Source organism: Plectropomus leopardus, chromosome 3, assembly GCF_008729295.1.
Source record: "Plectropomus leopardus isolate mb chromosome 3, YSFRI_Pleo_2.0, whole genome shotgun sequence".
In the NCBI taxonomy this organism is placed as follows: Eukaryota; Metazoa; Chordata; class Actinopteri; order Perciformes; family Serranidae; genus Plectropomus; species Plectropomus leopardus.
Window position 1 is genome coordinate 30,663,798 of NC_056465.1, and position 26,077 is coordinate 30,689,874.

A 26,077-nucleotide genomic window follows, 5' to 3' on the forward strand; every position below is an offset into this window, starting at 1 on the left:
TTGATATTTTACGGCTGATGCTAAAATGCAGACGGCTGGTACTAACGATGGCTCTCCCTGCTTTACTGTTTAAGTCATCAGATTGTCCTTACAGATTTGGACCAGTCAGGCGGCCAGCTACTCATTCACAGCTATGTTACCATTAGCATGGCTAATTAAAGACTGCATCTGGGGCCTGGAGAGATGGAGAGGCAGAAGGGGCAGGTTTTTAGTGAGCAACAGTGGCAAAGCTCTGTCAGTGACTTGGGACAGGGGCTGAACTCGAGGTCACAATCTGAAATTACAGTTTGTCCGTTTTCTTGTCAGTGATTTGTGTTGATATCTTTTGCATGCTGCAAAGTGTGAATGTTTTTGGCTGTGCATGTTTTGGTGTGTGCGTGGTTGTAACCCTTCGGCGTCTCTGGTGCATGCGTGTGTTCCTTTTGTCTGTTGAGGGACTTGAGTAGCATCTCTTTAATTTGGTCTATAATTGAATTTGGCCCATGGGCATGCCATTCTCTTCTGAGAGATGGCAGCAGATGAAAAGGGGATGAAAAGATGGAGGGAAGGAAAAGGGGACAGGAGATGGCATAGAGAAGAAGGGAGGGAGTGGAGAAAAAGGAGGTGGCATATGGATGGGAGATGGGAAAATGTAAAGAGGTAAAGAAAGGAGATGTAGGAGGAGGAGGAGGAGGGAGGACGCAGTATTGCATCCTCAGTCATCTGTGAGACTTCATAAGGACTGGGCGCATGGGCTGGCAGTCAAGTCAATATGACATATGAATATTGCAGGAGCCATTCTCTCCCCTCCTGCCCTCCTCAATTATTAATGTCTGGCTCAGAGTTGGCTCAACTTTTACTTGAGGCCTTCCTCTCCTCTACTGCTGAAAACAAGTGAGAAACTCAGACATTTGGACAAACAAACATTAAAACGTGAGAAAAAACGGTCCACTAGATGGGAAGAGATGCGGGGGGAAGAATCAGTCGAGGTTAATCTGCTCTGATAATTTATTTCCACATGAGAAATGGAGTTCAATGTTTGTTTTCTGTTTGTCAATCCAAAAGAAAGGAAAGGTCTATACCAATAGTCAGCTGCAGAAATGCATTAATCAGCCATTTTAATCACCTTTTATTACTTACTTTAGACAGGCTGCCAAGTTCAGCGCACAGCACTCTCAATTTCACACATGTCTGTGTGTATAAAGTCTTTTCTCCAAAGAAAAATGTTATCATAAGCTATGCGTGCTCTTAAAGATGGAGAGGCGCCAGGTCATTGTAGTTTGAGGCAAGATGTTTGATATCAAGACGGCTTTTACAGAATACTGCATTTTTTACTGATGTCTTGATGTTGAATCCTTTTGAAGGGTGTGAAAGAAACTACAGCTCATGGCCTTTTTGAAAATCAACACTGCAGAGTTGTGTAAGGGTGCTTAGGATACATCAGGCTCAAAAAGGGTTTAACAGCTGGTTGAAAATGTAGGGCACATGCTAGAGCCGGGTACTGTTCACATTTGAAGCAGTGCCGGTACCTCAAATTTGGTACCTGAACCCAATGGTACCTTTTTTGGCACCCTACTATTTCTGTGGGCAAATAACAAAAGTTTTATTTTTGAAAGTGCTGCAGTCAACATGCCGTTCTGCTCCTTTGCCTTTGCTTTGCTTTCATGTGTTTTCTTATGTGCTTGTCTCTCTCACTCTCTGATTAGACATAACTACATAATTATGAAATTTCTATATTATATATGATTTAAAGTGCAGCACAACCAAGCCTTATACGACGCTGTTTCATGATAGAAACCAAAACGGACCAGATAGACCGAAACTATTTCTGCAGCGATAGGTCTGGCTGCTTGGGAAGCCGAAAGAGTTCTGTGGCCAGCTTCTTTTGGCACTTTGCAATGCGTCCACCTCCATTCAGATCCAGGCTGCTCTAAGGAGCTCAGTTCTCTCCACTGCAAAGCTCCTCCAAGCTGACCATGGCATCCTGCAGGTAGTTTCTCGGCATCAGGGGACTTTGTGGTGCTTACACCTCCTGTCTGAACCAGGCACTCACACCCAGGTGTGATCGTGGGTAGCAAAATTTGGCACTGATTGATTTACTGTAGTGCTTGTTATTACAATGTTTTTTTTGTTTGTTTTGGCTCTTTTGCCTTTATTTTAGAGGACAGTTTAAGCGTAAAAGGGGGAGAGAGGGATGATACTGAGCAAATGGTTGAGGTTAGATTCGAACCTGCAGCCGCTAAGGCAAGGATGTTGTCTTTGTACATGGGGCACCCGCTCTACCAGCTGAGCTACTGTTCACCCCTGGTGACCTTAAAAATACAGAGGTTGGTACCCAAACTTCACATGCAGTATTCATGTGCCTTTGCCAGTCCTAACTGCACAGGTATTGTGTACTCTTGGTTGGACATTCAAAGTGTCTTCGTTCCTGTGGTTTTGAAATAAGAACATTTTATGTAAAACTGTTTTCACTTTTAAATTGCAGCTCAAACCATTACAGTGTGTTTATCCCATATAGATCATTTTTTGCTGGTGACAGATTTTAGGATGAATCATAGAGCCTAAATACATAAAACAAGTTTTCACTCTTGAGCAGCATGTTAAAAAGTTACATAGAATCTCTGTGAGGGGAATATATGTAGGTCATGCTGAGTCAGCTGTGCAGCAGGTGTAAGTGCAGTTAGGGGTTACTCAGCATCATAACCGGCTTTAATTGGCCGCTGTCGATCCTTGTTTCAGGGGTGGTGAATGACCTAGTCGACCTACGTGTTACTGGCTACATTGGTGATATGCCACACATAAATTACACAGGCTGTTTGGAGGATAACCATTAAAATGACTGATAACTTGCGTCATTTTCAATTTGTGTTAAGTATTATTTAAATGAGTTAAAGCGTCGCATTAAAGCTGCGAGTGTCACATCAGATATGTGAGAGCTGATGACCTCAAAAATAATGCATGCATGAAATAAAGTTTTGAAAAGGTCAGGACGGCTATGTAGATAAAATGTGAGGGTTTGTCCTTGAGTGACACCATCACTGGGCAAACTGTTGCCATGACGCCAGCCAGGTTGCTGACATTATGGCTCTTGTTGACCCTACTGGCAGGTCAGGGAGGGAGGTATGTTGGAGGGAGAAGGTAAGCAAAGAGGTAAGGCAGTGTGTCGAAGGCCAGAGGTTTGGCTTGGTCAGTGTGATTGACGGGATGTTGGCAGAACGTCGACACGGCAACAGGGTGACCAGGGCGCAGGAGATCCGCCCCAGCTGTTTATAGGAACTCGGAAAGTGGATGTCAAGGTCTCCCCATGCTGTTTACACACACACTCATACAAGCACACACGCACACACATACACACACACACACACACCCACCCTGTGATTTGAATGTTGACCTTGTTGCGCTGACAGAGTTAGCAGGAGCAACACCTCTCTTTGGCAGCATCATCTGTTTGCTCAGAGCACTGCAGTGTGTTGCTGTGTGTGTTTCTGCACTGCCTGTGTAGTTTTGGTTAAACTCCCATTGGACTCTGTGATTCATCGTTTACATACGCACAAGTTGAATGGATTCACGAAAATGAGAGAAGAGGAATAAAGAAGGTATAAAAGCAACAGTGAGTTTTCAGATTATCCACTGTAGGCTCACAGTGGATTTTAGAGGAAGTTTAGAAAACCTGCTTTGGCTCAGAGAGCGCAGAGATTCAGTCAATTCAGACAATTCAGACTTTGAACTGAGCTGATGAATGCAAAATTGACAAGGTGCAAGTATGCAGGCAAAGTTTTTTGGGAATGCATATCTATCAGATTAGATCCCTGCTGTGAACAACACCCTGAGTCAACCTGCCTGCGTGTTTGTTCCTGAGTGAAGATAAAACGAGAGTTAGCTAGATGTCTTCATCAGCCCGAGAGGCAACATACAGAGGGAAATGGTTGATGTGGTGTTGCTCTGTCAGTGTTGCTCTCTGTGGGTGAGACTGATGTTTCAGAGCGTGGACAGAACTGTAGGTCCGCTCACTGGAGCTCAATGCATGTTCAGTGCAGACTTCTCAGAGTTTAATATCAGAAACTGTTAAATATTGACGCGTCGCTGTGAAAGTTTTGTGAAATTCTTTGTCTTGGGTATTTACTCAAATATATTTTTTGATCTGAACTTTTAGTGTAAACTGTCGCTTTTCGGCAACAGAAGAGATGTTGTGCTGCCAACGCCGTACGAGCCACTAACTGAGATTACTTTAAACAGCAAAATGCTAAAAGGGTATAAAAAGTTCGGGGCTATCATAAAACATTGGGGGTTAGGCCTAACTTTCACTTTTAACAATACTAAGGTTGCACCTGTTTTTGGAACTAACTTAACTGTGGAGCCGTTAGCAATTTTGCTGTCAGCCATGTTTTTAGTTTCTGTTCATAAGGGTGTGTCATTATTACGTCAACAAGCTGGGGTATTGCCATCATCACTACATGATTTGTTTGATATGATAGTATGAAATGGCCTTTCCCTAAGTTCAATTCAATTCAATTCATTTTATTTATAAAGCCAATTATCACAAAACACAGTTTGCCTCCGAGGGCTTTACAGCATACGACACCCCTCTGTCCCTAGGAAAAACTCCCCCAAAAAACCCTCAGGAAGAGCAACTGAGGAGGGATCCCTCTTCCAGGACGGACAGATGTGCAATAGATGTTGTAAATAACAATTAAATTATAATAAACAATGAAATTACAGTAAGCACAGTGTAGTTAGTTTGGCCCCAGTTTTTTTCTGCAGTTTTACCTGCACCTGTGTGCCTCAGGGGTGTAATGATTAGTGACTGATCTGGATCGATGCATCGATTCAATCGATCCAATATTATTGATGCAAGAGAAAACAGTGACACATACATCATCTCTAAGACACACATTTTATTTTGAAATTTGAAATGGCATGTTCGTGTCACCATTTCCATTCAAGCACACCTCCTTCCAAAATATTCAAAACAGTGCTAGCATCCTAGCGCTGGGCAGAAAATGGCAAGCAGCCAAGAAAAAGACAATGACAATATTCACTGATATCATCTAATTATGATTGCAGGCCTCTGAATTGTGTCAATCAAAATCTTATTGTAGCAGACTTTGTGATATCAGCAAATGTGTCGTAATTAAGCTTATGATTTACACCTTTAGTGTGCACATATATTAGGTATGTATACTGTATGAATGTATGGCTAAATGTGGCTCTGTGTACTTGAATTTTGCGTGGCTAAAATGCCTGATTGTGTGTGTGTGTGTGTGTGCAGCAGTGTCCCTGCCTGCGTGTTGCAGCTCTTGTAGCAGTGATTGACGAGGAACTGTGAGTGTGCAGTAGGAGCAGAGCTCAACCCCATCTGACTGATCTGTAAATATTCCCTCTTTCTGCTGCCTCAGCAGTCTCTGCTGGAGCACAACACATGGATCACATTGGCAGGGTACAGGCGGGCCGGGAGCGGGGGTGTGTGGGGGAAGCTAACAAGTAGAAGCGAATGAGAAGGGAGGCAGGGAGAAACTATGGGGACTGGAAAAATGGGGGACTGGAGTGTTGGAAAGTGGGGAAGTGGAGAGAGAAGAGTGGGGCTGCAGAGCTATCTTCATCAGAGCTGCAACATTGGGTCCTCAGGCCCTGCTGGACCACCGCCAGAACCACACAGCAGCAAACACAGAGGATTGACTCCCTCTTTCTCCCTCTGTTGTTCTCTCACTCCGGGCTTCTCTATCCTCCTTCCCTGTGTCTCCTCTCTTAATCTCTCAGTTTCGCTATGGATAATACGGCAGAAGAGATGGATGAAAGAGAGGGGGGCTGATAGATGGATACAGAGAAACATGATTTTGATGAAAGAAAAGAAATTAAGTATAACTATAAACGAAGTAAAACAAAAAATCTTTCTCAAGAGTGCATCCCTGCCCACAGCTCTCAAAACAAATCTCAAAACTCATCACAGAGACTCTCATTTTTTATGAGAATGTGTCTTTTTTTAAAATTAATTTTAGCACACTGCTCATTTTAAACATGCCTTTTTTATTATTATTTTTGTTATCTATATTGTCATCTGGGGTTGTCATTTTTTTTAATTTTTGTTTTGTTCTTATTGTGTGATTTTATAAACCTCAGTGCAGTTTTTTGGGCACTTAGCTGCCATCTTTGCTTATCTGCTCTATTGATGGTATTTATGTTATCGTTGGGGTAGCTGCTTCTTGGTTTGTCTTGAAATTGCCTGATTTATTTGCTTAAATTGTGCATTGTTTTAAATTTGGGATCAACTTAAGCACTTTGTAACTTTGTTTCAGAAAGCACTTTATAGTGGCCTGGGTTTGAATTCCACCCCAGCCCTTTGCTGCACGTCATCTCCTCTCGCTCCCCCCTTTGACTCCACTGCTGTCTTTTGGAATAAAGGCAAAAAGCCCAAGAAAATAAGTGAATAAATAGATTAATTAATTAAAAAGCACTTTATGAATAAAGTTTTTGATTTAAAAAATTATGAATTAATACTACTACTACTACTACTACTACTACTACTACTACTACTACTACTACTAATATAATAATAATAACAGTAATATTAATATTAATATTAATAATAATGATAATAATAACAATAATAATAATAATAATAATAATAATAATAATCATAATAATAACATCAGTATTATATATTACTACCTTAGGTTTGGCTGTTTCAGACACCCAAACGCGAATAGATGGATAGACACGTAAAAGTAGAAGTAAAACAGAAAAGGAAACCAAGGGACTGAAGGACAGAGGCATGTGAGATAATAGTTTTCAGTCTTGTTTTCCTCTGTCTTTTTTGTCCCCGGTGTTCAGGCGCTCTCTATCAGCAGTGATGGTGAGCAGCAAACGCTTGGCTTCAGATGAAATGGACATATTGATATTAAAGGCCGGTCCTGCAGTGGAGCGTTACTGGGTAATTTTCTAAAGTTAAAGGACATTTTAGTCATGACCTTTATGAATCTATTTCTTTACACATTTCCCTCTGATGCACACATACACTCACACACACATCCTCATATTCACATTTCACAGCAGCGACATGCCGAGTGTTTCGGGGCGGAACTAAAATCTTTTAAAACCACTTTGTAAGGTTGGTCCACTGGCTAATTCCATTCAGTGTGAAATGAAATTGTGAGCTTCTGTGAGGCTTGTCCAAGTCTTGATTCTGAGGCCTGCAGCTCCTTTAAAGAAGGATTTTAAAAAGAGCAAAGGTTTGACACAAAGTGGCTTTGTTGATTGCGTGAAATTAGGTCCTGCATATGGGCTTTTTACACTGCTGCTGCTCTTATGCAAGACCCCGTTCTCCCTCTTATATAAAGCCTGCTAGCATTTCCATTACTCTTTTGACAGAAGTGTATGACAATAGCTTTCCTGTGCGGTAATATGATTACATTAACATGGGGGAATGGAGCCAGTTGCTCCCAGAGAGCTCAAATCAAACAGGCTGCTCTTTGAATGGCTGCTTCACTGCATTTAACAACAAACACAAACACAAACGGACAAATTCCAGTGTTAAATGAGAGCTCAGTAGTTAATTTTTTTTCAGCTTTGTGCATCTGTTTACTAGGGTTGGGTATTGCTTGTTTTTTTGTCTCCAAATATCAGTGCTAAAACAATATTTTTAAACAGTGCCTAAATTACTTTAAAGAGAAAAAGAAGCACAAAACAGTTGATAACACTAAAGAATTGCCTTTTTTTTAATTGCAAAGGAAAATTTAAACTTGAAATTGTTACTGTATAGTAAACAAATTAAAGAATATGTCAATATATAAATCTGGATAAATTCAAAGCAGTGGTATTGACTTATCACATTTGAGCAGCAGCTAAATGATCCGTGTGGAGCGCTGGAATGCATTTGCAGAAATACAGTCTTGAAACCCAGGAACTTGGCTCTTTTCTCGATGATCTCAATAATTTTAGATTCACAACAGCTTTTCTTTAAAAAAAAATCTAATTATATGAGGATGGGCTCTACATTTAGAGATAAGCTGAAATGACCAGCACACGTAAATCTGAAGATCCCCTGACTACACCTGATCACCCAAAATATTGCCCCAGAGATTTATTTCAGACCGATAGCTGATGGTGTCAGAGATTTGTAGGGTTGTATTCAACTCAGAATTATATTAGTTAGTCGTTAAATACAAATATTCGATGATTCTTTCTTCATTTTTTTTGCCCATATAAAAGTTTTACAGTTTGAATGAGGCTCAGCAAGACATTCATGTGATACAGCAAAAAAGCCAACAGCGCCAAGAACAGACCGCAAATGCGCAACAGCATTTTTTGCAGATGCTGCATTTTTTACTGAAGCCAGACACTGTGTCGTTTTTAAGTTGCTGTGAGCTGTAAATTCACTTCTAAACAGAATAGAGGAAATAATGTTATCTTTACAGTGCATCCTTTCTCTTCCTCTGTGCAGCTGCATTGCATCCGCTGCAGCCTCTACCAAAGACTAATATGACAGTCAAGAGCACTCAAAGTTTTGTGACCAAAACTTTCCAGAAGCACACTGCATATCACACTGACTAGCAAAAGAATACAAACAAACAAAACCAAAACGACTGCTGGACTTGAAGCTACATATGTCTGTCAGCTCTAGAGATTTGACACACTCTTTAACAAGTCTTTGTGTTCTTTTCTCTGCTTGTGCATGCTCACAGGTCAGTTCTCGTGGCCCAAATGCAGCGACGGCAACGAGCCTCTTTTGATGCTGACGAACATTGCAAACATGATTCATAAGGTAAGAGTAATTAGCATTGTTGGCACTGTCACCTGCTGTCATGATATGACATTGTGCACAAATGATGTGTGCAGAGTGTGTTGAGCAAAAGCAACATTTCGGAGGTGCACCATACCTCTAGAGTGCGTTTGATGTACTTCAAAACTGCATTTGAACTTCTCTGTTTTCTTCATGCTTGCTTTGAAAAGAGGCTGTCAAAATCCCATCTGAAGCTTACTGCCACAACAGATCCAGACTGACACTACTCTCTGTGGATATTATACAAAACACTCTAGGACACTATAGAGTATTATAGGAAACTATCAAAGGAAAGCAGAGATGCAGGCTGCCTAATGCAGAACCATTCTGTTGTTATTTTATATTTGAGACAAATTTAAATTGCTAGGGTGAATTTAAGTAGACCAACTTTAAAGAAATTGTCTTTTTCTTAATACAGTTGCACAGTAAACAGTCAATTAAAACAAACTGAATATAATATCAAGAGAATATTGACACAGTAACTGCAACAACAAACATCCCTACACTGCATGCTGCATATTAATTATTTTAATTCTTTATATTTCATGTAGTTTTTACTTAATATGTGACCATGCTGTAGCTGTTTAACCCCAAGCTGCTTTGTTGTTACATTTGCCCATTTTGTTCCTTTGCTGTTTCCTAATAATTGCTGATGCAATGACCCAGTTTACCCAGAGGGATCATTAAAGTTTAATACGAGAGAAATTACCTTCATAGTTTAGAATTAATGTTTCATTGCTATAAGACATAAAGTCAGCATTCTCCAGAAACGTCAACAGCCTGTTCTCACTTTCAACTTGTCAAATACCGCCGTTTTGTCAGTGATCTGGTGTCAGACTAAACACACAGAAGCGCCCTTCGTGGTGGTATGAAAGCACTGGGTGGTGGCAGTAGTGGGCAACAACCCAATTTATCGAATACCGCTGCTTTGTCAGTAGGCGTCAGACACTTATAACAGAGGCACCCTTCAGCATTACACTTTGCACCGGGCAGCAGCAGTTTGTAATGCTGCTGGTAACTACTATAGTATAAAGAATTTAAAAAAAAAACAGCGTAGTGAGGGCAGGAGGAGTGGTAGATGGGTCAAACAAACTCTGAACTTTCAGCCGGGAGCCCGCTGTCCATTTCCTGTCAAAACCATAGTTGTTGAGGTTATTTTAAGAATGTAGTGCGCTAGTACTTTAAGAACAACCAGACTTATTTCAAGCCAAATCATGATATTTTATTCTAAACCTAAACCACATACTATTGTTGCCTAAACTTACAGAAATAAACCTTAAAACAAAAGTGTCTAACCTGCTTTGTGGGTTTATTTTAAAAAGCACTCTAAAATGCATGTAATGAGCAGAAACTGTCCATTTCCTGTAAAAACGGAAGTGTATTTTCAAAGAGACACAGTGCATGTAACAAGTATGAATTAACGCACCATTCCCGAACAAGTTGGGATCAGAGTAAATGCATCAAGGTGATGCAAAACGTAAAATTCACTTTGAAGCTTCCAGGTTCGTTCAGCGTTTGTTTCAGTGTTAGTGGTGCTCTCTGTGTGCATGATAGAAAGGCTGGTGAAGCTCTATTCCAGCACATCTCGGAGACGTTCATCCTCCGCTCCATCTGTCTGTGTTGTGGCTAATGGCCTCCTATTCTGTCTGAGAGCCGGGCTGTTACTGCAGCTGATCTCATTGAGCAGATAGCAGAGCACTATTCACAAGTTTACAATACAGCTTAATACTCTGAGACCATCTTTGATTTGGCTTTATGTCCTTATCAGGCTTCTGTATTAGGTTTTATGGATGTGCGTTTGTGTGTACAGTAAATGTGTTTGTAAGCGGAGACATGAGGGCAACTGTGATGGTTCCCTTTAGCCCTCTCTGAGCTCACATTCAGCAAAGGGTCAGGCCAAACAAACCACTCTTATCACTCTTAAATGTAACTATGTGTGTGTGACAACAGAAAGAGAGAGAGGTCATTGTCACCTCGACGCTGACCCCAAGTTGTCCTCGTAATTAACGGATAACCTTTAATGAGGCATTGACCTCACAAGCCCTAATCACTGAAATGTCACATTTATCCAGGCTGTGACACATCCTGGGCCTACATATACATGCACACATACATATGCACACACACACACGCTTATGCACGTATGCATACAGTGGAGAATGTGTGAAAAGTGTCCTGTCATGCCGTAAATGTCATCTGACTGTAATGTTCGGGGACTTCCTCTGTGCTCTTTACAGATGGGCTGTGTGGGTGTGATGGAAACAGGCTGGGAAAGATCAGCCTGTCACACTGTGTTGTCATCTTGTATTGAGGAGAACAGTGAGCTGAACACACGAACAAATTAGTTTAATCTGATGACAGTTTTGATTGAATTAAGTGTGTCATAGCAGAATCCATTCCACACAGTTAATATCCGACTATTAGAACAGTTTTTCCCCTGAGAAGACAATGTCAGAATCATTTTATAAATATGAAAATAGGGAAACACTTATTCTACAGATGAGGTTTTAACTCAAGAGACACAATCTCTCACCACAATCGGACCAACTGCTATCCTTTGTAAACTCACACGTCTGCATTGGACAATACGAGAATATCAGGTCACAATTATCCTGGCCAAAATAACAATTAAGCATGATATCATCCAGAAAATCATCAAAATATGCTTAAACTATTGTAATGGCACTAAAGTATACTGGAATCGCTTTACCTGGAGCCCAGTTCAGACCAAAGATTTGTGACTGGGCGATAAGAAACTTGCACGTACTTGCAATGCTTCGGTCTTCAGCGTTCTAAAAACCTGCCAGTTGAGCTGAGACAGTTCACATCACTAACACAGTTTTGTCTTGTCTTTGGTCTTAACTTTACATTTTTTAAACATAATTTTATTGCATCAAAGACAGGACACAACTTTTTAGTAAAAAAAAAATTAAATCTTAAAAAGGTAGGCTTTTCAACTATTGAAATGGCATCATATCTTTCTGTATGAAATATGCTGATGTTTGATGAAGATCCTTTGTATTTTTTTAAGGTTGGTGCATATCACCATGAGTTTATTTTATTGTTTGGTTGCCCAGCAGTCTCTTTAGGTGCGGACATGACAATCACATGATAATTTCAAACCTATTTGATATTAATCCAAACACTGGACCAGAGCAGTATAGAGATTTTAACGCCAGATGTAGTCATACTTAGTTCAGCAGCCTTAATGACACCGTGTCCTAACTGCAAACAAGTGTGATTATATTGTAACACTGCAGCTCTCTGTCTGAACACTGAATTCATTAAATATACACTTCTGTTACAATATGTAAACAAACCACATAAAGCTCAGCTGCACTCTCAAGATCATACTGAAGACATAACTACTTGAAAGATGACATTTATATATGATATTCACTGGACAAACAATATAGCCAATAACGAGTAACTTAGCTTGTTTTCAGAAATGTTCAACTCCCTGTAATCTCCTTCCAGCCAGCTGGCGCTGTATTTTTGTTTTCTGTGGTAGAACAAGGTATCAGTAGATAATTCCTCATTTCAACTTAATAAATTAGCTTTTCCTCGTCTATCGTGATGCTTTCAAAGCAAGCAACAGGAATACATACAAATGGAGCACCTGACAAAAGTTCAGCTCAAAACTACAGCGCTGTGTCGCTTGTGGCCAGTTTGAACGCCTCCTTCATTTGCTTTATATCCAACATGTTGATATATTGGCACAGTTTTAGTTTTCTTGAGGGACTATCTGCCATGCCCCGTCTTCTCACCCACACATAAACTTTCTAGTAAACAAATACAATGCACTGCTTCCCCCCAGTCTGTTGAAATTTGATCTCCTTCATGTTGCGACGCTAGTCTCACGGCTTGTCAGACACTGGTAGCTCCGTTAATCCATTTATAAACACATAAACATAATTATATGTTAATCATGTTGTCATATTGCTTATTACAAATTCAGTGCAAGTTGGATTTAGTATCATGACGCCATCGGCACAGGTTGCTGTTGGAGGCTATTTTTTAATCTACCAGAAAGTGTCATGACGATAAATGCCAGTTCAGGCAGTTTGCATAAAATCAAACCAATTTAATTTCAGACAATGGACCAGATCTGCAAAACCGAAAAAATCGGACTATTCACAATTAACTCCGTCATAAAAATTCACCAGCATCAACCCTGTTGTGAATGTTTTGGATGGTGACCTATGATAAAATCGTATATTATCCCAGTTTCCCTTCGATCTCTCCTCCTAGTCTCTTTTCTACTCTCTGTCTCTCTGTGTGTCTCTGTGCTTCCTTCCTGCTTCCTATCTGGCCTCTCTTTGAACACAGACAACTTTTTCTGACAGTCTATTTATGGAGGAGGTAGATTGATGTGTGTGAGGTTTCGCTGTATTTCCACAGATACACACTATAAAGAGGAAACTTAAACACACACGCGTGCTCACGTACATACACACACACACAGAACCGTCTCACATCCAGCCAGATATCCATCAGGGAGCTGTTGTTTATAAGAAGGTTAAACTCTGCCCTGGATGTGGACACTTGGGTAAGCTCTTGAGCTGTCATTTTCTTATTGGGGCTAAATAGATTTTCCAGTTTCCGGCTGAAAAAAATAAATAAATGGCCAGTTTGACAAAAGCAATAAACTCACACCTGAACCCTGATGTCACTCGATAGGTCTTCAGGGCTTTCTCAATCTTCTCCTGGAGACCAGAGTGCTGATTTATTTAAATATCCATGAATATTATAATGGAAATGTATGGATGTCTCTTTGATTCAGTGAACTACATGCTGGGATTTTGAAGACGCAAATAGGCTTTCAAAGAGTGACATACAATAAATGCCTCTAGGTCTACAGGAATGTGAGAAAGATACTGATCCTATGCAGAAACACATACACATCCAATGAACTTTATAGCGTGGTGATGTTAAAGGGTAAAAAAATGACATGTTTGGCTATTCATTGGCTCTGCAGCAGTGAGTGAGGCTGTGTGAGTGTCATTTCACTGTAAATCGGTTTAGAAGTGAAACTGTCAACTTGCATCAAGCAGAAACGTGACGGCCTCTGAATCTTGAAGAGATGCGTGTGTGAAGCTCTGTCGGCTGTTCTGCACTGCAGCCTAATGCAGAGATGTACTCATGTACTGTATTGGTCGCGTCCCCTCACCCTTGTGCGCGTGCACACACACACAGCAAGTGTCAAGATGTACCAACAGACACAATCACATAGATATTCCCCCTGCAACTTGAGCTCTCGTCACGCCTCCCTGACTTTCTCTCATTGTCTGAATCTGAGATGAATACACACTCAAATACACACTCAGAGACACACACACACAAACAAACACACACATACACAATTGCACAAATTATACCACCCGCACGAACACGCTCTTCTTTAGGTTAGAGGACAATTTGTTCAGCATCTGTGAAATTAGACATGGGTTTACAATGTAGCCTTTTCAATACTGATTACTGTCATACAAGTGTGTGTGTGCGTGTGCGTGCGTGCGTGCGTGCGTGTTTGTGCGTTTAATTCTGAGGAGAGTTAAATAAAACTCGGTTGTGTTTCTTTTTGTTAAGTTCTTTGTGAGCAGGCAGGGAGCTTTGATGGTAATTCAGTGTTTGCACATGAGGAGATACTTCTGATGTTTTGTATATTTGTGGACCCAGGACATGGATTTTTTTTTTTTTTTTTTTGCTTCATGCATATAGCCAAAATACTCCTTCATGCAGGACTGCCTCGGGCCTACAAGGATCTGTTAGCCAAGACTGAATTGCTCTCCAACCTTTTTTTATTTTCTGCCAGTAAGCCATCCGTTCACAAGCCAGATTTACCAGTTTACTGTAAAATTTACTGCAAAATATAGCCTGTATATGTGCTGTTTTGCGATATCTATTTAGGAAAAAGCAGTGCTCCATATTTCTATCTGCAGATGGTTAAAGACATGGTTATATGGCAAAATGAGTGCACTGAGTATTATTACAGTGTACTATAATATTGTTTTTATCTTGAATGTCTTGTTCGTGTTTTTCTTTTTTTGTTGCTATGGACTGTCTTGTGAGTCTGAAATAGAGTTAATAATACTTGTAATTTTAAGTGCATGTATAGGAAAAAATTAATATGAGTTTGTCACACCACAGAAAAAAGTGTCACTAACTATCTGGCCAAATTTGAGGTGGGCCACATAGACGATTAGGGTTAAAATGTCTAAAAATTTGTTTGTAATGACAGTTTTCTTGTGTTGATATGATTGTGGCATTTAACATTTTTTATTTCAAGTAATTATTTGACCGAAAAAGCCATGAGAACCTGTTTAACATAGAGAACTTGCAGCACAGGGGATGAACGAGATGGCACAGTTGTTATGCGCTCTCAATGTTTTTTTATCCTAGGGGGGGGTTATGTTAAGAATGGCTCCAGCGCGTCATCATGCCATGATTTCAGGCCCGCCCAAAAAATCCTGGACACAAAAATGGTAAAAAAACCAACTAGCTCCACAATGTAGCGCTACAGTTCCCAGTCTTTTCAAGTTTCCAACAAGTATTTTCTAACATGTTTAATGTGTTTAGAAAGAAATCACTGCTTTTGCGTTACCCGGGCTTTAATAGTAATGTTGAGAGCCAAAGACGAGAACCAGATTTTAAAGGCGCTCACATCAGCTTCATGTTGACCTTCGGCCGTAACATGCCCCAACACATTTTGCTTCTTCCATGTCAATGTCTGGTATTTCTCCAAGTAAATATTGAATTTTGGTTTTGGTCTTCGAGTGTGCCAAGTTCCTGGTATTTGAGTTGTATGTGGCATGTTTTTTTTTTCTTTATATAACCTTTAGTTGAGCAGAAAGTGCCCATTTGAGGTGTCCAGTTATATTGTCTGTGGCCAAAGTTTCATGGTGCCATTGAAGTCCTTGTGAAACAATGTTAGTGTCTTAAGCTTCTGTACTGAGACGTATTATCTACCAGTGAAATTGAATATTTTATTGGTGTCTATTTATAAGAGGGATTTAAATCAATCCTACACATTTGATTGGACAGCTATAATGTGGGTGGACTTTGAATCTAGCAGAGCTTCAGTGGAGTCGGCTGCTGAGCGGACTGTCGGCTGCTCAAACGTCTCTGGTCAAGTGTTTCTCAAACCACCTGGCAAGTAGTTTTAGAGACCAGATCACACTGGTCTTGGTGGTTGTTTATACTTATATTTAGTGCTATCCACTTATGATCAGATCACCCAAGATGTATGTTTATACCAGGTATAAATAGGGCCTATGTGGAATATGGTAAATACAACACGGCCATATGCTGAGTCCTGACTCAATGTGTTGATGAGGACTGTAGTTTTAAATACAGCTCAGTGGAGCATGTAAAATGTACTAGTAATGGGGGAATAAAAACAAACCATGACACGTAAACAATGAACTATCAACAGAAAAATATTATTCGTTTTACACCACACATGGAACACCTTCATCAACTACCACACAAGAGGCTGACCTGAAATGAACTTTGAGATACTGAGGGATGCATAGACTGCAGTAGTTGTGTCCTCAAAATTAGAGTGAAAGAGGGCTGCACTCAGAGGAACCTTTGAACTAGAAAAATCCTTGTCTGCTTGTCATGACGTATTTGGCTTAGAAATACAGACTTTGCTACACGGTATGGCATTTTTCTTCACTGGGGTTACATAGGCTACTGTTGTAGGAAGTATGTGTGGGAGCATATCAGAGAACTGTACCACAAGCCTCTCATTTATGTGTGCAAGTGTGTGTGTGTATGTGAGTGTGTGAGAAAGAGACTGGACTCCAGTTAAATCAAAGCTGCCTCTGTGCTCGCTCCCTGAATCCCCAGTTGGTGAAAACTCAGTTTGTCTGGGAGCTAAAAGAGACTAGTGAATTATTAAAGCTTGCTGAAGCTTCACTCATAGAGAACCAGCAGACCACTGAGACACCACAACACACACACACACACACACACACACACACACACACACACACACAGACACACACACTGAGAGGGCAGTCCAATGTAATACCCACAGGGTACCATACTCTCAATTGCTACACATGAAGATTGTTGACTGCTCATGCTGAGCAAAGCTGGTGGATTTCACTGTTTGCAACTGCAGATGGACTGCTGCAGTCTTTCAAACATCCAGCTATGGGCTACTTTTACTACAGCTCACTACGGCAGGAAAAATATTATCCCACCTGGCTCACAACATTTGCAGCAAGTAGTCTAAGCTCAACTCGAGAGTCAGACGAGATTCATGAAGAGCTGCTGCTGCTGCTGCCGCCCTTCATTCTTTAACTTTTTAAAGATTCATTCTGATAACATTTGTCTTATTAGATAAACAGTAGATGGAAAATAAAAGACTAAGAGTACTGAGTTGCAACAGTGCTGTGCAATAATTGGCACAGTGACACACCGGTGTTAATGGTAAATGGACTGTACTTGTATAGCACTTTCACCCTGCATTGGCACATTCACACACATTCACACTGGTGGCCGAGGCTACCGTACAAGGTGCCACCTGCTGCTCAGTAATCAATCACATGCACTCAATCAATTAGGGATCAGTATCTTGCCCAAGGGTGCTTCGACATGTTGCCCGGAGGAGCCGGGGATCGAACCACTGACCTTCCGATTAGAGGATGAGCTGCTCTACCTCTGAGCCACCTGCTGTGTTGGGTGTTGTTAATTTGAATGTGAAATGTTGCAGTTCATGTGGGTTTATACAGATGTCTCTAAAGATTTTGCAGATGTAAAGTCTGTTGTGGAGGTCCTGAGCTGGGGTTACACGTGGTCTGTGATTGGTTGGATGTACTGCCAAAGTCTTGGAAACAACTGTCGATGGCCTGTGGTTGTGAAATGAACATTTAGTTCACGGCAACAGCTGGACGGACAGTCCTGCAGTCAGCATGCCAAAAGCACACGCCCCCAAAACTTGAAACATTTGTGGCATCGTGTTGTGTGATCAAACTGCATGTAATAATGTATCAGCACTGCCATCGTTAACATAGTCCCGTTTATTTGTTTGTTGCCAACATAAAGGATGCTGGATGTATGAGAGCAGTGCAGTAGTAGTAGTATAATATATAAATAACATGGATTTAAACAAATTTGTGAACAAAATTTGAGAGTGATGAGCCTTTTGTGAGCATAGAAAGAGTCTTAGATCTTCTTTTTCAACTCATGAAAAATGGAAACAAAACCTACAGTGTCCTTATGTTTTGGTTCAATGCAGAAAGTTAATTTTTGGAGATTTAAAGGACATTAACTATGCACTTTTTCATTTTTTTGAAAATGAGACCCACCAGTTAAAGCCTCACTGTCCATCCCAGTGAATCTTCTGCTGACTTGCTCTTTGTAGCTGATTGCGTAATTTGATTTTTTTTCATGGTGCAGCTTAAAGCCGCATGAGAGTTGTGGTTAGAAGTTTATTTGACATGATATGCGTTGTTCCTCTTTGCAAACATAGTTACCTTGGCTTTTTGTTTACTAGCTAACTTTGCTGCACTCTCAGAACAACACTGGCCCTCGAGAATATGAAGGCATACTTCATGACACAGTTAAGATTTTTAGCAAACTGTGAAATCCGAAAAACAAAAGTATTTGTGCAGAATATAAATTTCTAGTTGGAGGCACTGACACAGTTGTTTACTCACAGGCTCAGCGGTCCTAATAAGCTGTAAACAGTTGTGGGCGAGTTTGTGATCCACTACTGTTTTTATGATTAAGCATTATTAAGTCACTGATTTTCTCTTTTTCTTGGAATAACGTTTGACCATCCTAAGAGAATAGGTTTCTCTGTGCTGCTAACGTATAGGTGGATTAAGCACATTACATTACATTGTTTTAGTAAATTTTTCCAGTTGAGAGAAAATGAGCGCAGAGAGAATAAAGCCATGGTTTACCGTGCCCAGCGGTTTAATTAAGCTGCTAAAATGAAGCTCAGAGCGTAGGTCTTAAGCAGAAACATGAAGTCATTTGTGCCACCTAGATGAGCTGATGATCAGGTGATTCCTCCAAGCGCCATCTACACACCCATTCACATAATAAAGTGGTCCATTTAAACGCCCAGCTCTATACATTTGCTATTTGCCCGCCATGTTGGCCACTGCTGCATTGCAGGCTCAAAATGCCCAGCCTTCACCCATAATTTATTTAATTTACGTGGATTCATGGACTATTCATTACTGCTCACAGCTGTGATAACCTGAGCCCTCAAACCTATATTTTAACCATCTAGTATGTTGTCATTATATTGATATTCTCACACTGAGAAACAGTGTGACGCCTGGACTCCATTTGCTGTGTTGCTGCTCTGAGAGCAGACTGAATACCAATGAAGCACACTGGCAGTGACCCATACATACTATAGGTAACAATGTTTTGTATTAGGGGTGGGTTATACATCAGTCATACTTGATATATCTCAGCCTGTTCCACAGGGGATGTATAAAGTTACTATATCACAAATGCAGAGTATTAATTGTCATTTTCATTTTTTGTAAAGGAATTGCTTCAGTATTTTCAGTTCTCTCGCCCTCTCTAATGGCTCTCTGCCTCTAACAGACAGGGAGAGGGAGAGGGAAAGAAAAGACTCAAACACGATGCGTCACATGCACTCCCATGTGCATCCAGACAACTCTTTTATTTGCGATGTTGTGCAAACAGGCAAAGTGTGTTTTTGCATTTCTAGGGCTTCAGAGTTCAACCATGGAGTCACATTTTGCAACCATTGAGCACCAGTGCAACTTGCAATTATTCTTAATATGTGAATCGGGACGTTTTTTTTTCCACTCCATAGTAAAAAAAAAAAAATCCTCATGTTTAACAGTGTAGCCATAACAGTTTAGCTTCTGCTAACTGTTAACACTTACTGTCGACTGGAAGCTCCAAGTATACGGCACAAATATCAACACTTTCAACCTGAGAGGAATCAGGTGCCTCAGAATAGGCAGTAGGGGTTCCACTTTCGTTTGTGACATCATACCAGTACTTTAATCAGCTTTATTATGACAGTACTTTATATAACTTTATTTTACTATATTTGTTTTACTTAATTATAAAAGTATGTTAACTTTATTGTAACTGTAGTTTATTTAGTAGTTAAGTATTTTAGTTGCAGTGTTTTACCACATTAAATATTATAAAAGCACTCTTTACGAACACTCCAGCTTCAAAAAATTCCAAAAAATGTAATATGTGGCTGCAGATGTTCTGATTGTGGTGGGCTGCCACAGATCTTTGGGAAACCCTGAACACTCTACAAGAAGATGGAGGAAATTTAAAAAAAAACCAAGATATGTCTTGTGTATTGTGATATAGCCTAAAAATAATATTACAAATTATTTATAGCCCATATCGCCCAGCCTTGTTTTCTGTCAGTAATAGTGATGAGCAGAGTTTTCCATAGTGGGATAAGTTAATCACTGAAATGTTTACCAAATTACCTCTAAAATAGTTTAAACCTCCTGGCACTCATTGTATTGTCCTGTGTGACAAATGCCACCAATCTGCTATTCCAGGAAGGTTAAAACAAATGCATTCAATTATTTGCTAATGCTGTTTGATCAAGGCCTAGTATATAGTAATTGTCAAAGTCCTTCAAGCTGCCAGGTCTGCCACACTTTCTTTCTGCATTTGCCATTTGCCATCATTTTCTAGCCTGGGGAGACTGCAACTAATCTATTCTTGCAAGCCGGTGGCAAGTTGCAGCATTATCTGCTGTGTGTGGCAGCCTCCATTGACTGCAGCTAGTCAAGCTGGCATTCATTATCAAGCAGGTAATAACACAGAGCACTGGGTCTAACTCAACCGGCAGTGGACTCATTAATATAAACAGGACCCTAAACCCAAACTCAATTTACTTGAAAGCCTCTTTGGAGACGGGGGTTCAGTGAAGAGTCTTTGCCTGAGTGTGTGTGTGTGGGCATCTGCGTGTGTGTCTAAGAAAGGTATTAATCATTCCTCTCCCACAGCCTACCACACCAATACACAAACTGAGTGTGTGTGCATTACAAAGCTCCAATTAGATAGCTGATCAGTGGTGTATATTTAAGCAGTCACTCATCTCTGTTCCCTCCCCACCCCCACTCATATCTTTGCCATTAATGAGTCCAATTAGCACATGCAAATATTTACTTCTAACTCGCATTTGTGATTTATCACACTGTTCACTCTTTAAAACAAACAGTCTGAGTCATTTTTTTGTGTACGTGTGCGCTCACACACATGTGTACGTGGGTTTTCTCTCTTTATTCACGAAGGGCCGTCAGCTCATTAGGCCCTCCCGCCGAGTAAGATCATCAGCAATGCGGGGAGAGGAATCAAAAGACAGTGTTAAGAGGAGGAGAAGGAACATCCCAATATTCTTCACTGCAACATTTGGCTATTGTGACACACATACACCCCCATGTATCAGTCATTGATTTAGGGTGTGCGACTGTAATGCGTACCACTCCACCGCCATCAGATTAATGACACCCCGACATTGCAGAAGGCACTGGGAGGTGGAGGAGGAGGGGGGAGTAGGGGCAGGAGGGAGGAGATTAAATAGAGGGAAACAGAGAGATGCTCTTTTAGGGAGTTATTGCTGAGAGGTACTTAAATGTGCTGCACATAGCATTTTAAAATATCAATATATCATTGGCAAATGTGTTATGACACCTTGGTAGAATTGACATAAATAAATGGTTGCTATTATTCATGCTAGTGTTTCACAAAAATAAGAAATCCTATCTTCTTTCTGTGCTGCCTCCTTTGTGCTGCGTAGCTGTCCAATTGGTCTTTGTTAGCGGACGTTCTGTCTCAGAATTAATATGCTAATGATTTTCATTTTAATATGCTGCATGTAGTAAACACAATTACAAAGTATCCCTCTATACCCAAATTTAAAATGTGATAACTGTTGTTATAACTACATTTGGTGAATGTAAAGCGTATGATATATTTGCTTTTGTGAAGATAAGCGGCTGCAATAGCAGTGGTAAGTTTACAACACAGCACCTGCTGGTTAATTGAGCACCCTAAGTGTAATTGCTTTGTAGTTATGCTCACACATAACAGAAGGAAAGTCACACAATTTCATAAACTCTGTACACTGTATATGTTCTACTACAAGAGATTATAGAACAGGCATTTTTAAGCAGTTACGGGAAGCTCTACAAAGGCGCACGTCTGCATTACCTGGCTGCAAGATTGCGAACCAGGTCATTATATGACAGCTTCTGAATGAGTTCTGCACTGATACTGATGACCAATGCAAGAGCATTTAGACATTCCTGACCTATTGTTGAATGCAGATATGTTTTAATACGCTTAGGTTTAAAAAAACTTTGCTCAGCAGAGGCAACTAATTTTTAACTGGCATTTAAAAAAGTGAGCTTGCTTGACTCTGACTTTCATCCTCTGGCTCCAGATCTTTGGCGATAGAAGAGGCGATTTATCAAATATGTTGGAAAAGAACCCCGAATCTTTTTATTCTTCTGTTATATTTCAGCTTATCAGCTTAGATGCTTCACAGCAGGTGGAAACACTTTGTGCAAGTCACAAAGTTATATTCTTAATAATAAATATTTTGAGTCATGTAAACACACATCTTATTAGATCACTGTATTTATCGTCCATGTAAACTCTTCTCGTCCATGTAAAATTGAAATTGCTAATCAGAATGATTTCAATCTGTTTCAAAAAAAATATTGTCTGTAACGTTGTATGTAACCACAGCTATTGTTAATAGCTTTGTCTTATCCTTCCTGCATAATTTGTCTTTACTTTAGAGATAAAAAAAATCCCACTGAGCAGGCCAGAATCATCCCTGGCCAACACTGGAATTATTCTCCTTGAGAATTTTAGATTTTGCAGAATGTAGCCTGCATAACTAAACATGCTGACACTTAAAGAGATGCCTGTGTTGTTATGATCATGGCAGAAAAAGTTCCAGTGGCGACAAGCTGTATCAGTATCTCTTTAAGCTTACTGCCATTGTTGCTTCACATCCTGATACGCTGCCCCCACCGATGCTGATTCTTGCCATTAATTTGTGAGGAAACGCACCACTGACACATGGAGGGGAATGCACGTTATGATGGGTGACCATCATGCACATGTGGATTCATTGTTAAAATCATGCACTGCAACACTCTAAAACATCATTAATTGCTGCTTCTTTTGTGTTTATATTTTCTTTTTTTCTCTTTGTCTTTTTACTTCTATGAAAACAAACGGAATGTATTTGGATTATGAACAAAACAAGACATTTGCGGATATCATCCTTGGCTCTGGGAAAGACTCATCAACATTTTTCACCATTTTCTGACGAATAAATCAAACAACTAATCGAATAATCAAGAAAAGAATTGACAACGAAAATAGTTATTTTCAGTCCTGATTCATACATTATTGTCTATACATTTTTTGCCATAGGGAAATCATTGAAAAAACCTTGGAGAAAAATCTTGATTAACACACTGTGCCGTCCTGCCAGCCTGCTGGTCACCAGAGAGCGAATATTTGGGAGTTCGATGGAGCCCAAATCAAACACTAATATATTCAAGAGTGTGTACCAATTACTTTTTATGATTATCTCTGACCTGTAGGTGGGTGTGACGGATGGGAATTGGTTTCTCATGTCTTGCCATAAATGCAATTGCACAGTGTATGTGTGTGTTAGCATGTATGTATGTATGTGTGTGCTCTAATCCGATAGCTGCAGCATGATCATCTGCTATGTTTTATTCATCTGGGAGTCACCAGCTAATGGAAAAGGTGCTTGAGTCCACATGCATGTGTGTTTGTACATGTCTGCCTCTGTGTGCGTGTATTAGGCATGTTGGGTGGGGGGTTTACTGCTAGTTCTCTGACCCTGTTACTCTGATTAGCTGAGGAGATGGCTACTCTGTAAGCTGTCTGTGGAAGATCGGTAGGTAACACGGCTGCAGAAGAGAAGTGTTAGAAAAACAAAAACAGAGGAGGGGGAAGTTAGTCTGTAATGTAAATAGATTAAAGTGTGTGTGTAAATCCAGGCATACAGTAGAATCTGTGTGTATAGTGCATATAGTGACAACCGATGGTGAGTAGAGAGCTTCTCATTTCATGGAATTGAATCACTGATTTCCTTCATAGTGAACTGCTGCTGTCCCAAGATTTCATGATTTACAGGCATGCCCAGAAGCGTTGCAGGACGGCAGAAAAGCTACAGTATAAGGAATACCTCCTTATGTATAGGTTGTTTAAAATTGATGTACTTGGATGCAAAAATCAAAATGTATATGTGCAATGTACACTATATTTGGAGCCCTCCTCCAAATCCCTTAGAGGCATAAAGGGGGAGGATCCAGCTGTCAGTTAGCTTTATGAATTTAAATTACTTTAATGGATTGGTTTGGAATCTCCAGATACTTGTCATCAGCTGCTAAACATCAGTATGTTAACATTATATCATATTGATTTCAGGATCATTCTCATGATTTCGAGAACTCTTATATATTGGATCATTCGACTGAAAATATTCTTCGTTGTTGGGTGAAGTATTTTCATGAGCAACAGATCAATTCTTTCAACATAATTATGAAAACTGGGTACCACTTTTTAATAAGGAGTATAACCCTATACTTTGTCTTATTGTGGTTGAAAACTCTTAATTACAAATGAACTCAAATTTTTAACAGCAAACTTGATGGCTTATTAGAGTGTCAGTATTTCTTTTGAGATCTTGACTTTCTCAGTTTATAATCCATCATATCTTCAGCGGTGAATGTGAATAAGTATCAACTAAGTCGATTTTTATTCCAAATGCAATGGCACCTGTAGAAATTTTTTATAGGGGTGGCCAGATTGTGCGACTGAACCTCTTGGGGTGGCACACACAGAAAACCAAAAGCCATAACTGAATGTCAGGAACGTGATTACCTTGTTGAAGTATGTAGGCACATTGAAAACTACGCTAAAATGTAGATTTAAGAAATTCAGATATACTTTTGTTTTTTATTTTACAGTAAATATAACTTTTTATCTGATGTGTGTAGACTAATACTGGTATAGTAAACATTCTGAGCTCCACAACAATCCTGTTTTAATGTGTCATGTATCTATTTTCACACTGCTGGAGAACAGAGCATACTGTTGTCACAAGTGGAGCAGCAGGTGCAGTGAAAATGACACTTAAAGTTTTATTTTGCTGAGTCTAAAAGTTTACTTTCGTTCACTCTGCAGCAGCAGCTCCTTTTGTCCATCCATCTGATCAGCTCTGACTGGATCAGCTCATCCATTATCCATGCCGCGGCTCAAACTGCTCCTCCTGTTGTCAGCTACTGCCACACGCACATCTGTGGTAAACACTGCACTCGCTTGATAGCTTTTTACTGATCTGTAAAGCTTTATAATATGATGTGTAAAAACTAATAACAGAAAAGTTTGTGAGAAAGTGGTAAGATGACTGCTCATTTGTTAAAAAGGTTTTTGTTGTATGGCTTTTTTCCCTGAGGATCTAAGTTCATTCCTGGGATCACAACAGGCCTTACTTATAGATATTCTGATAAACACTCAGTCTTAAGAGGTGAATATGCATTAATTTGCCAGAAGATAATCAAATGCGAGGACAGAATCTTATCAGTATAACTTAACTGAAATGTTATTTTACCAAGGCTATCCTTCAGAGATTTTATTTTCTCTGTGTAATGCTCAAGCAGACAGATTTTAAAATCTCCCTGTGTGTTCTTTGAGTGTGTGCTGTGTGAGCCTTTTTCCTGTATGAATGACACTCTGTGAGCCTCCATCAGCAGAGATGGCGAGCAACATTTACCCTTTGATCTCCAAAGCTGTGCTCGCTGAGTGCTTACGTCTCAAATACAAACCAGAGGGAGATTTTTTTTTTCAATTATTTCTCAGCTTCAGCATTCCAATACTGCACCTCATCTACTTCCTCACCCATTCGTCCCCTCACCTCACCCCTACGAGCCTCCACCTCCCCCCTCCTTTCCTCTGTCGCTCAGCAACCATCCGTAATTAATGAGCTTTTACAGTTCGATCTGATCTGCCTCCGGATTGGACACGTCTGATAAGCCGAATGGAATATACACACAGGCCTGCCCCTCTCTGCTCAGCACTGCCTGGAAATATAATTACTGGAGGATGAATACACACACACACACACACACACAGACTGAGTAAGCCCAGGTTAATACCAATCTTTTTCCTCTTCTCTGCACTAATTAGAAATGTACTGACGAGAGTCATTTGTTTGGAAGTTGAATGCACTGTGCACTTGTTGTCGTTATTCAGAGACTCAGAAAGTTAGATAATTAAATCTATTTA

General features: G+C 40.1%; 1 protein-coding gene across 1 annotated transcript in view; it reads left to right on the plus strand.

The window, feature by feature from the left end:
• dab1a (DAB adaptor protein 1a) overlaps window positions 1-26,077 on the plus strand; it is a 294,645-nt gene that overhangs the window by 2,438 nt on the left and 266,130 nt on the right. The window contains exon 2 of the mRNA XM_042484070.1: window positions 8,658-8,737. The gene's annotated coding sequence lies outside the window, so the exon portion shown is untranslated. The remainder of the gene's footprint in view (window positions 1-8,657; window positions 8,738-26,077) is intronic.